Below are 13,322 nucleotides of genomic sequence, written 5' to 3' on the forward strand. Positions count from 1 at the left end.
TATATTCTTCCCCTCTCCCAAGGACTTCCATACCCTCACTACCCACTAAACTTCAGATAAATTCTCAAAAACAAACCCTCAAACAGCAAAATGCAAAGACCATGAAGACAATATAAATACACCCCCAAAGAAATCTATAATCAAATAAAAGCATAAAATCACAGAAATAAACGCAGAGTCTATTAATATTTGATCAAGGACTCCTGAACATGAGACCTTTCCTGGAGACATTGATATACCCAGTTTCACTCCCTTGAAGAAAACTGATTTTCCCTCTTTTATCAGGTGTAAGTGACAGCTCATTTGTTACCCTTTACCCTATTTGTTAGGTTTTCATTCATTTATACAAAAGATATAAAAATATGTAATAATATAAAAAACTATCACATAAAACTTGGATCCATAAAATCATACAGAACAACCCTAAATAGTCCAAGTGGATCAAAGACCTCAACATAAAACCAGGTACACTAAATAGGCTAGAAGTAAAAGTGGGGAAGAGCCTTTACCTTATTTTCACAGGAGCCAACTTCCTGAACTTACACCAACAGCACAGTCTCTAAGATAAACAATCAATAAATGGGACCTCATGAAACTGAAAAACTATGTAAAGCAAAGGACACTGTAAATAGAACAAAACAACACCCTACGGCCTATGAAAGGTTCTGCACCAACCCTATACTAACCTCAACCCTTCACTAAATTCAAGAAGTTAAACACCAACCAAGTATTCCAATTAAAAATGGAGTACATCAGATGAATGGGGAGGAGGTCCCCCCTATCAGTGGACTTGGAAAGGGGCACGGTGGAGATGAGGGAGGGAGGGAGGGAGGGACTGGGAGGGAATGAGGGATCGGGACATGGCTGGGATACAGAGTTAATAAAATGTAACTGATAAAAATAAAATAAAATAAAATAAAAAAAAAACTTAAAAAATGGAGTACAGAGCTAAACAGAGAATTCTCAACAGAGGTATATTGAATGGTGCAGAAACACTTAAAAAGAATGTTCCACATCCTTATCATCAGGGAAATACAAATCAAAATGAGAATCAACCTTATACCCATAAGAATGAGTAAAATCAAAAATTCACTGAAAACTGAGAGGTTGTAGAGAAAGGGGAACCCTTCTCCATTGCTGGTGGGATTGTAAACTTGTACAACCACTTTGGAAATCAATCTGATGATTTCTAGAAAATTAGAATTAGTACTTCCTCTATCCAGCTATACCACTCATGGGCATATACCCTAAAGATGCTCCACCATTCAACAAGGTCACCTGATCAACTCTGTTCATAGGAGCTTTATTCATAATAGCCATAATCTGGAAAGAACTTGGATGTCCCCCAACCAAAGAATAGATAAATTTGCACAGTGGAATACTACTCAGTTATTAAAAACAAGGAAATCATGAAATTTGCAGACAAATGAATGGAACTTGAAAAGATCATCCTGAATGAGGTAACCCAGAAGCAGAAAGACACACATGGTATATACTCACTAATAAGTGGATATTCGTCATATAATATAGGATAAACATACTAAAATCTATAGTTCTAAAGATAAACTACAAGGAGGGAGTGTACTTAATTCTCATTCAGAAGGGCAAACAGGAGAGGCATCAGAAGTGAGAGAAGACAGGGAACAGTACAGGAGCCTTCCACAGGGGAACTCTGAAAGACTCTACCCAGCAGAGTATCAAAGCAGAAGCTGACACTCATAGTCAAACTTTTAGCAGAGTGGAGGGAATCTTTGGAAGAAGGAAGAGATAGAAAGACATGGAAGGACAGGAGCTCTACAAGGAGACCAATAGAGCCAAATTATCTGGGCCTAGGGGAGCTTGTATAGACTAATGAATCAATGAAGGACCATGAATGGAGCGGACCTAGACCCCTTACTCAGATGTAACCCATAGGCAGTTCATTTTCCATGAGGGTCACCTAGTAAGGGGAGCAAGGGCAGCCTTTTTCATGAACTCTGTTGCCTGCTCTTTGATCACCTGTCTCTGGTGAAGTTGCTCTACAGAACACAGAGAAAGAGGATGCTGACAGTCCAGATGAGAACTGATAGGCTAGAGTCAAATAGTAGGGGAGGAGGACCTTCTCTATCAGTGAAGTAAAAGAGGGACATGGGGGTGGAAATAGGAAGGAGGGTGGGACCTGGAGATAATGAAAGGGGCTGCAGCTGGGATACAAATTGACTAATTTGTAATAAATTAAAAAAATAATTGTAATGTTAATAATACATTGAAAAATTTGGACAAACAAATCAACATAAAAAAAATAAGCCCAAGATAAGGCACAATAGTCAGAGACCCACTAGTTCACATACTCAGAAATTTGATAAAAGCACTCATTTTGGAAGCCATAATACATACACAGAGGACCTGATGCAGACCCATATACCTTTGGGCATGTTGCTTCATTCTCTATGAGCTCAGTGGAGCTTTCTCATACTGATTCAGATGGTCCTGTTTCTTGGTTTCCTTCATCTTTTCTGACTTTTAAACGTGGCAGACTCTTCTTCCATTGGTATTCTCTTAGCTCCTCTGTGAGAAGTTGATAGAGACATCCCATTTAGGGCTGAATATCCCAAGGCCTCACTTTCTGTATAATGTCTGGCTGTGCGTCTCTGTATTTGTCTTCATCTGCTGAAGAAGAATGCCTCTCTGATAATAGCTGAAAAAGTCCTGATCTATGAGTACAGTAAAGTGTCTTTAGGGATCATTTATCACTGCATGTTTTTTTTTTCCTTTTCTTTTTCTTTTGACAGTGTCATTTGGGTTTACCCTATGTCCCTCTGTTACCTCTCAGATTCTTGGCTACTCAAACATCATTGTGTGTTTGGCATAGGTCCCTCCTTCCTTCTTATCTTCTTCTTTAACCATTTTGCTTACTCTCTAACAATTCAGGAGGCCCAAAAATGTGCAAATTGTTGGTAGATTTATATTCCTTTTGACATCTCAGAGAAATACATATTTTTCTAATATTTTTTCTAGCTTCTCTAGGGTTCTTAGGTTCTTTTCTTAGCCTCATGTCATCCTCTTTGCTATCAATAACATCACTGTGTTGTACAGTGGATTGCTTTCCATCTCATTTCTAAAACCCTTGCCTCACTATTTCAAGTACCAGGACTCATGTCATTTCATTGGTCCACTTGGATTCTACTTAGGTGATTTCAGGATGATCTCCTCCCTCCCTTTTTCCTTCTCTCCCTCTTACTCTATCTCTAAGACCAATTAGTACTATAGAAGAAGACATGTATTTGAGAAGGAGAAGGGACATTGGAAGAATTGGAGAGAGAAAGAGAGAAAGGCAAAAGATGTAACTATATTGGTCCTGAGTGAAATTCTCAATAAAATTAAATGAAAACCTAATCATGATGCACAAAGTTTGTACTCAACTCATGGAATCTTCTAGTTAAAATAAACTTCATGGCCTTTCTCTGCAGTGGGAGATAAACTGATTCATATCAAAGATGATTCTGCTGTACTCTTCAGAACCTATGACTGTGGCAGGAGGAAGTCCAAAGACAGAGCTGTTACAATATTAGAAATTCTAATTTTCTGGTTTAAGGTTGGTGCAATCTTTGATTCTTTTAGTTGTCTTATTCAGAAGCAGAAAATAAGAAGCAAAAATCTCATATGCGGTATTCCATCCCTTTGATGACAGAAATGGCACACAGAACTGAGAAGCAAAAAAGGGAGGTAGAAATGTTTTCTTCAAAAGCAAATGAATAAACAATTTCATGCTGAATAAAATTTGTCAATATTTCCCTAATGCTGAAAAGATATGATGGGGAACTCAGAAGTGTAGACAGAAATGGACTTCTTGAAGAAAGTGATGTCAGTTACTAATTTATTTAGTTTGGTTTAAATTCATTTGTTTTCAAAACTACAGATTCTAAAGTTTAAAATACATAACTTTAGATGAGAATTCAGTATTATTCTTGGGGAACAGACGCTAAGCTGAAGTCCTTTTGAGGCAGTTAACTAAAGTTATGCTAATTGTGCAATATGCAAAAATCACTTAATATAAAAAACATTGCTTGTTCAAGGAATAGTGATTGTTGCTTTTTGAATCTTTGTATCATAAAAAGAAATCAGTAGTTATAATCTAATTGGGTATGGTAACATCTACTTTTAATGGTAAATTGATGTAAACAGAAAAGAGATTTATACTGTAATATGAATATAGATAGAACTGTGATTTTATGTGGGTATGCAATTCAGTCCTTTCTGAAATACACCTTAAACGATATCTAAAGTTTAATTTTCCCTATGGCATGACATGATTGTATTTTATTCTAACCATAAAGTAGAACTATATAAAGTTAAAATTTAATAATACAATTGCAGACAATATAGAAATTATGCCTAATAATTTAGGCACTCCATTTATGAAGAAATAAATCTACATATAAATTATGACTTATTGTGAAAAATACCATTTTACATCTGCAATATGATTTATGGCTTAATACTGAATTCAACACACTTAGAAGCATCTACTGCTTATGAATTAAAATTAAACTTCATAATAAGGTGCATGGTTAAAAGTGAAATTATTTTCTGTATGGTTTTACTTCGAATTCATCCATACTCAGGTAGTTGCAAATCTTTAAATCATATAAATCATTTTCAAAATATATTTTACAAGCTTTAATTTTTATGAGACTGAAATAATTTACTGAGCAATACATTTCACTGTGAGTATTGTACATATATCATAAGAGCTTCTCTTATTTCAATATCATGTAAGCTCTCTGTGCACAGCCTTAAGCCAGAGAAAGAGGCTGATTTTTTTTTCCATTTAACTCTCTCTTCATAAAGTATGTTTATATGGTTAAATGCTGGAAGGTTCTTTTCCAAATTGATAGCATTTAGGCTTAACCAATAATGCTAAGAAATTTTCAGTACATTACTTTTACAATAGTATTGATAAAATAAAATACAGAACTGTAATAAAATTGATCAAAAAAGAAAAATAAATCATTGTTATCCACTAATTATCTGAAATGTAGTCCCATTAAAGTAAGTGTCAAAACAACTACCATTAAATATTCTAGATATTATGAAAAAAATCTCTTTTAAAATACACATTTCTTTTTTTTCATTGTTGATGTGTATGTTGTTTATTTTGAATTTTCGATTTTTTCCAATGTTTTTATATAATGCTTTAAAAATCAGAATAAAGAACCATTCTTTATAGTAAAAAAAAATAAATAAAATACACATTTCATTAATTTTGCATGTGTTATGGTGACTCAATATATTATTTTATGTTTTTTCTTTTTATAAAGCTTTAATATTTATTTATTATAACTTATTCACTTTGTATGCCTGGTGTAGTCTTCACTGTCGTCTCCTGCTAGTCCCTCCCACCCTCTCTCTTCTCCCCATATGCCATTTCCCTAGTCCCCTGATAGCGGAGGACCTTCCCACATTCTATCTGACCCTAGCCTATCAAGTCTCATCAAAGCTGGCTGCATCATCTTCCTCTGTGGCCTGGTAAGGCTGCACCCCTTTACCCCCAGGAGGAAGTGATCAAACAGCTGGCCACTGATTTCATGTCTGAGACAGCCCCTACCCCTTTTACTAGAGAACCCACTTGAGCTACCTGTGGGTTTCCTCTGAAAAGGGGGTCTAGGTCCTTTCCATGCATGGTTATTGGTTGAAGTATCAGTCTCTGCAGGCCTCCCTGGGCCCAGGTTTTTTGGCTCCTTTGGTCTTCTGGTGGAGTTCCTGTCTCCTCTTTCTATCTCCCTCTTCTTCCATAAGGTTTCTGGCACTCTGCCCAATGTTTGGCTATAAATCTCAGCATCAACTTCGATACCTGGTGGGGAACCCTCTTCCATTGTTGGTGGGAATGTAACCTTGTACGACCACTTCGGAAATTGATCTGGTGCTTTCTCAGAAAATTTGTAATAGTGCTACCTCAAGATCCAGCTATACCACTCCTAGGCATATACCCAAAAGATGCCCTACCATTCAAATAGGACATTTGCTCAAGTATGCTCACAGCCAGAATCTGGAAACAACATAGATGTTTCTCATGGAGGAATGGATACAGAAATTGTGGTAAATTTACACAATGGAATATCACTCAGCTATTAAAAACAAGGATATTTCAACATTTGCAGGCAAATGGTGGGATCAAGAAAAGATCATCCTGAGTGTAATCCAGGAGGAGAAAGACCCATATGGTATATGCTCCCTTATAAGTGGATATTAGCCACATAATATAGGATAAACATACTAAAATATATAGCCCTAAAGAAGTTAAACAACAAAGAGGATCCTAGGAAAGAGGCTAAAACCTCACTCAGAAAGGTAAACAGGATAGACATCGGAGGTAGGAGAAGACAAGGAACAGGACAGGAGTATTCCACAGGGGAGCTCTGAAAGACTCTACTCATATTTCTTATGTCTTGGTATTAAGTTCCTAATGGGGTAAGATTGTTCCTGATAACTACATTTAACATTTTGCTTGTTGAAAAAGAACACTAGCTATAGTGTATTAATAAAGCCCTGGAAATCATGAAGAATAAGTAGGACTGACTCATGAAGTATGAAAACACAAAATGAGATAATAAAGGAATAAAATCAAGTGTTATGAAATGCATTTCCAATTTCATACTAATGTATTTCAAAGTAGAAAACACAATGATTTATTTAAATAAATATAGTGGAAACTTTTGGAAAGCATTGTTCATAAAATTTATATTTTGAAGGTATATATATATATATATATATATATATATATATATATATATAATTTTATTTCAAGGAGGATTAAGTAAGTACATGACTCAGTTTCCCACTTCTAAAGCATTCAGATTAGTCCTATCTGCTTTCATAACCTATGAACCCATGGCCCAAGCTGTAGCAGGCTGTTTCATTGATATTTTTTTTGGAAGTCTATTCTACTTCAAGCAGTTGAGAGACAGAGTGCTCACTTATAATACAGACTCTTCTAGCATCAGCCTGGGCTGTTTGGGGACCTCCATGGGACCCCTTGGCCATACAGCAACTTGACTGAGTGCAGCCCAATCTCACCACTAGAACCCTTGCCTGGCTACCAAGATGGACAGTTTAGAGTCCATGTGCTCCACTACTAGGAGTTTTCACAAGAATCACCCTCATGTTACAGGAATTTTCCACTGTACTGAGTTCCCACAACAACCCCTAAATATGCCCTAAATTCCTGCCTCCTTTTCCCATACTATCTCTTTCTATCTCGTTTCTGTTCTCATAGTCCTTCCTGATTCCATCCCAAGCTGCCCCTTGTCCACCCACAAAATTTATTCTATTTTCTCATTCCAGTGAGATCCATGTGTCTTTCATAGAACACTCCTCTATAAAATTAGGGATGAGTGTCAACTGAGTCACAAGGAAAGATATCACTTGCACATAAACCATTTATTCCATCCACTGTAAAGTGTACAGAAAACAAAGTTTCCTATCATTAAAGCAAACACATGCTATTTTTTTTGTTTTAAAAACATATTCAGTGTAATATTAGAATGCTTCAAAATATACGTTAATAGCACAGAATCAGTATATAACTTGAGTGATAAATGAAAACAGAAAATAATTGTCTAATTTTATTTACTAACACAGTTGACTAACCATCTTTAAAAAAAAAATAATTGTTTGAAATTCCTTGAGAAAAAAAGTTAAACTAACTTTCCCTAGAGCTGTAGTTAACATTTCAAATATCGCTGAGCAACAAAAGCAATACTTAAGATTACAAAGAATAATTTGATTTTAATATCATTATCAATCACTGATTTATGGATGAAAGACATCTTTTAATTATGTCATTGTTTATCTTCCTGGAATAAACTTTCAGTTAACAGTTTCTGTCTAAGACATCTGAGACACAGATTTGAAAGATGAAATGATAGCTCCCATTTCAATTTCGCCTCTCCTCCATTGTCTCATCTCTCAAAGCCTGGCATAGTAAGCAGCCTTTGGACTGAGCTGAGATGTGATCTCTCCCTGCTTAAGGAGGGTTCATCACATTTCCCCAGAGCTGCAAACAGCTCTTTTTGTAGAAGAACATTTTGGACACTTTGAAGGAAAACCTTTTAAAGGGTAAGCATGCTGATCCCAAATGAGACAATTATGGACTTAAGTGGCTCTTAGAGGCAGTAAAAGAATTATACATTGAATACAGAAAAAAAGTGATTTCCCAAGTAATGGAAATGCATATTTTATTTAGTTCTATTACACTGTTTTGATTTTAAATTAAAAAAAACCTCTAGATTATGATGGTTTAATACTTCATAAGAATTTAGAGGTAATGTAGTTAAATATATATGAGTTGAGGAAGTAAATAATGTGATGAAAATTTATTGTATATTTTATATTTTATAAAAATACAATTTAAAAAGCCCCCAAAATACATATAGTTTTGGTTAACTACATATTATTTTTGGAATTTTGATGTTTTTTTGTGTTAAAACTTTTATCTAGAATGATGTATTTATAAATATTATCTTTTCTTTATGTTACTGGTTTGGTGAGAAAAATTAAAGTCTTTCATATCGGAAAAGATCTATGGCTTTCATCTTTCAACCAAAAACAAAGGACTCCCTTGTTGATCATGAATTTTGCATTGTTTTCATTTTTTTTTTTTTTTGTCTGTTGCATTCAATGTTTGAATTTGTTTCTCTAGAACATGGTCTTGATATTTTTTCTTTTAAATTATTATTTTATTTTATTTATTCACTTTACATCGATCGTAGTCCCTCCTTTCTCTCCTCTTGGCCCCACCCTTCCTCCCTCTTCCCCATACTCCCCCTCCCCTACTCCTCAGAAAAGGGATCCCTCCAACCCACTCCAGCACATCAAGTCACATTAGTACTGAGTGCCAAGCAAAGCAACCCTGGGGGAAAGGATAGAAGGTCTTGATATTTTTGTTCAAGGACATATCAAAGAATATGTTGTGTGCCCAAATCTAAAGTGCATACCGTTAGGTAAACTTTCCCGAAGTTCTCTATGCAATTTCCTAAGTCCATGTATCTTTGAATGCTAGGGATTTAGAGAAACACATCCCCTAGAGCATGCTGGGCAGTCAGAGAATAAAACTGAAATTATTTAAAAGTTGCATTTACTTGCCTGAAGTAATTGTCCTCTTAGAGGCTTACCATGAAATAAGCTAACACTTTCCAGCTCTTTCTGAACTCTGGCTGAGTGGTTCAAGTCAGCTATTCTGGTTCAAAATTCTCCCCAAGCTGACTGGTTCAAATTGGCTTCGCTCAGATTCTGACTGAATTATTCTGCTTGTCCTCAAACCAACTTTAGGGTATTTTCCAGTCTTAGGGCTCCTTTTCATCTCTGGCTCATTCTGTCTTCACTCTGTCTAGCTTCTTCTCTCTTTAACATGTCTCTATAAAACTCTCCCAGTAAAACCACTTTCTCTCTCCTTTCCTCTATGCTGCTCTCTCTTAAGGTGTCTTTCTTGACACTCTGTTTTTCGTAGAGTTGAGCAAATCCTATTTTGTCAAATCTTTCTCTGATTCATCACTTTTCTTGCCTCTCAATTACACATCACTTTTAAATATACTTCTTTCTACAAACTGACCTTACCTACATTGTTTGGGATTAAAGGTGTGTATTCAGGACATCTGCATTCTAGCCAGATCACGTAGACCTACACAGTTTTTGCATGTGATCCCTTGCAGGAGCAGCCATGCTGTTGGATTAAAATTCCTCTATAAAACTGTGATCAAAAGAAGGTATCTTGTGTGGTTCTCTAGTATCGCTATGAAGTTGAGCTATTAGGTATACCTTTTGTTTCCCTATTCGGGTTAAACTGATTGCACTAAACTGCTATTAATTTTTTCTCTAAGTTCCCTTTTTTGTTTAATGTCCTGTTCTATCAAAGGAAAATGACTTTTTTATCCATTTCAAATATGTAAAATATTAGTTATTTGTGATGTTAGTGGCCCATGGTTAACATACTCATTTGAGAACCTGCAGGGCCTGGAGAGATGGCTTAGGGGTTAAAAGCACTGTCTCCTCGTCTAGAGGTCCTTAGCTCAATTCCTTCCAAGGAACCATATGGTGGCTCACAACCATCTCTTCTGGTATCTGATGCCCTCTTCTGACATGCAGGTATACATGCAGATGGAGATTCATTTACATAAAATACATAAATAAGCCTTCGGAAGAAGCTCAGCAGCTGAGGACAGTGAGGGCTGAGATACCAGAGTGTGCTCTCTGGACCTTGCACTACTATGGATGCCCAAAGGACCTGACCTGAAATTTGAGAAGACTCAACAATCACAGTGCTGTGGTGCATTAGGTGCCTGATGAGAATGATGTGTCATGGAGGTGGGGTCAGCATGCAGTCGGTACTTTGGTCTGGAAAACCATATGATTCATATCGAAGTATTGCAAGGAAAATTGGAACCAGCTTACCCCTGATTCAATACCCAAGAGTTCTGTTTCCGCTTACCAGCCATGCAGCCGAAAGGCATTCCACCCACCCAGGAGTGGAGGTAGTGGTATCTTTTACTGATGATGCATGGGTAGCCACAGGAGGAGAGTACAAAAAGACGCAAGGAGGATATCAGGTCCAAGCCTCCCCTTGATGATGACATACCTTGCCTTGAGAAGCCCCACAGCAGGCACATTTCCTCACCAAACTTGTGATAAGAGAAGCCTCTTCCAAGGACAGCACTCGCCAGTGAGGAGGCCTTGCAGAAGATCTCCTGCACTTGAGAACGAGCTTGTCACCCTTCGAGGTCAGATTGCCAAGATTGTGACCCTGCAGCAACAACAGAGTCCCGGGGCAGGTTGCTTAGGTTCTTCCACATCTTTTTTTTTTTTTTTTCTAACCAGAGCAAGCTTTTTTATTTTTTATACAGGGGAATATTTTATTCAAGGTAAAATTCTAAATAAAATAGAATTGTTTTTTATCTTTTCTACAGCAAATTTATAATTTTAAGATTCCTTTTCTTGTTTATCAGCAGTTGTTATTACATCCTTGTGGCACATTTTTTTTTTAATTTTGTAAAGGTGAAAAAAGAAACTTTTATGAGCTCATGTAGCAATCAAATTATCCTGTGGATTGATAATAAATGAATATGGTATATAGTTAAAATTTTTAATGGGTGTCACTCCTGGTTCCACATCTTTTATTGTAGCACTACCACCTTCTCTTCCACTCCCACAATCCCCTTTCACTACCTTTCCCCCTCTGATCCACCAAAGTATGTCTGCTCTTTATCTGATTAAAGAGGGAAGAGAGCAAACACTCAGTGCTGGAGAGAGTTTGGGTGGCTCTTAGCCACCCCAAAAAAGCCTGACATGCCAAATATACTAGAGATCCTTAAAGATATGTCCAGTGTGAAGGTACAGTCAGTCAAGAGATCAGAGAAAGGTGTAAAGACTAGGCCAGTAGATACTACTGACCCTGCTGCCATCATAGCAAAGGTTCTGGAAAAGAAAATTGCTTGTCAGTATGATGAGGTTGAAAAAGGAATTCCAAATACAGAGTTAGAGACCACCTCAGAGCTGGTTCTGTTTGGCCCAAATATATTAAAGTCTACAGGAAGGCTTTAATTGAAAATTTTCCTAACTCTTAATGGACAATGAGTTCAGAGACACCTGGTTCACCTGTTGGCTACAGAGCTGCTTTTGGCTAATAGGCATCATGAGTATTCATTGGTCTCTTTCTTAGGATAATTAGAGGAGTGAGAAGTAGAGAAAGCACCAAAAGTTGGTTTGGCTCTTACAGTCCATTCTGGAACTCTCCTGAGCACAAATGTATGATGACACGCTTTTAATAGGTAGCAACGGTTCATCTTCTAGCCTATTTGTTTGCTACATGCATTTTGTCCTTAACACTAGTATCTGTGCAAATGAAACATGTGCACACATTTGGATATAACAGACTATGTAAAATCTCATAATGAATGGCGTCAGTGAGGACACTGTATTCTTCTTCCTCTTCATTGAGGGTTCCCTGTCAGCAAAGGAACAGCTGGTATACCCGGTTATCAGAGAACAGTACGAGCGGGGAAGGCCTCAAGCAAGACTCTCATATGTTCTCACTGTTTTTCTTTTCCTGGAGCTGAGTTTACTAGAGCAGCATTAGATGTTGACTGCTGAGTCTCTGTATTCCTTTCTGTAAGAGGGAAGTGAGGACCAGGAAGGTGATCTCGCCATAATTGAATATATAATTTTGAATATATAATTTTTAAAATATCAGTCAAAATAGTTTTTATAACAAAACATTACCTTTTAGGTGAATAAATTTTCTTCATGCTATTTATCATTGGTCAGCCAATGAATTGCATTATGTAGATAAACTTTAGGTGTTATTGAAAGTAGAAAACTGCCTTTATTTCCTAGGTCTTGGAAGGACTTGTTATAATTTAAAGTACTTCATAAGTTTTCAGGATTGTTAGGTTTCTGAAAAACTGAACTATTTTAATATCAGAATATATTACCATGAATAAATATTTGGATTATTTAAATCTACAGACTAGCGGTTCTTCACAGAAAAATTAAGAGATGGAAAATGTAGATAGATATATTAAATTATTGAAAAATTTATTCTGAATTTTAACAAAAATGGAGCTATTTTTTTCACAGTTTATTCAGTTTAAATTATGGTATGTTGTTTGTGTGCACTGTTTCTAAATGTTTTATATGGTTTGAAAGCTGTTTTTTTTTTTTTTGAGATTCAAAAAATTTACCTGACCACATATTTTGACCCAAGAAATTTATAAGAGTATTGAATGTGTCTAGTGTTCCAATATATAAAAGATTCTTTTCAAAATAAAGCAAGTTTTTGAAGAGAGAGAGAGAGAGAGAGAGAGAGAGAGAGAGAGCCTGCATGGCATGAAAGGAGATTTGGTAATATCAAATGATAATAATGAAACTTACTTGTTTCTCAGTACAGGAGATAAGGAGATTCTGGTTTATGCTGAGAGGAAAGGAAGCAAGGACCATGTCTCTTGCTCTGTGGATTTGATGACACAGTATTAATGTGCAAGGATAATTTACATGTGTTACAGGAGTCACGTCACATTTTAGTAAGAAACTGACGGTCAGGCTGGTTTCTAGTTTTACAGCAACTATGTGCAACCAGGTGGAAAGATCTCTTAGCTATTTTATTCTCAGCTATTTTATATCACAGACAGCTCATAGATAGGTCCCTTGCTCTGGACTATGCTAGTCTGGGGCCCATGATATCCTGAGTGTCAGATATGATTGGACATTTCTGATTATCCTGAGATTGACAACCTAATCCTAAATTTTGGATACCTTGCTTAACTCAGAGTTTGGCAAACAGCAGTATCAAC

At 36.4% G+C, this 13,322-nt stretch overlaps 1 pseudogene; it reads left to right on the top strand.

Annotated features, from left to right (window-relative positions):
- Positions 1-4,546: 4,546 nt before the first annotated feature.
- On the top strand, positions 4,547-11,597 carry LOC110540096 (mitochondrial fission regulator 1-like; annotated as a pseudogene).
- The last annotated feature ends 1,725 nt before the right edge of the window (positions 11,598-13,322 follow it).

Source organism: Meriones unguiculatus, chromosome 2 (assembly GCF_030254825.1).
Source record: "Meriones unguiculatus strain TT.TT164.6M chromosome 2, Bangor_MerUng_6.1, whole genome shotgun sequence".
Taxonomy (NCBI): domain Eukaryota; kingdom Metazoa; phylum Chordata; class Mammalia; order Rodentia; family Muridae; genus Meriones; species Meriones unguiculatus.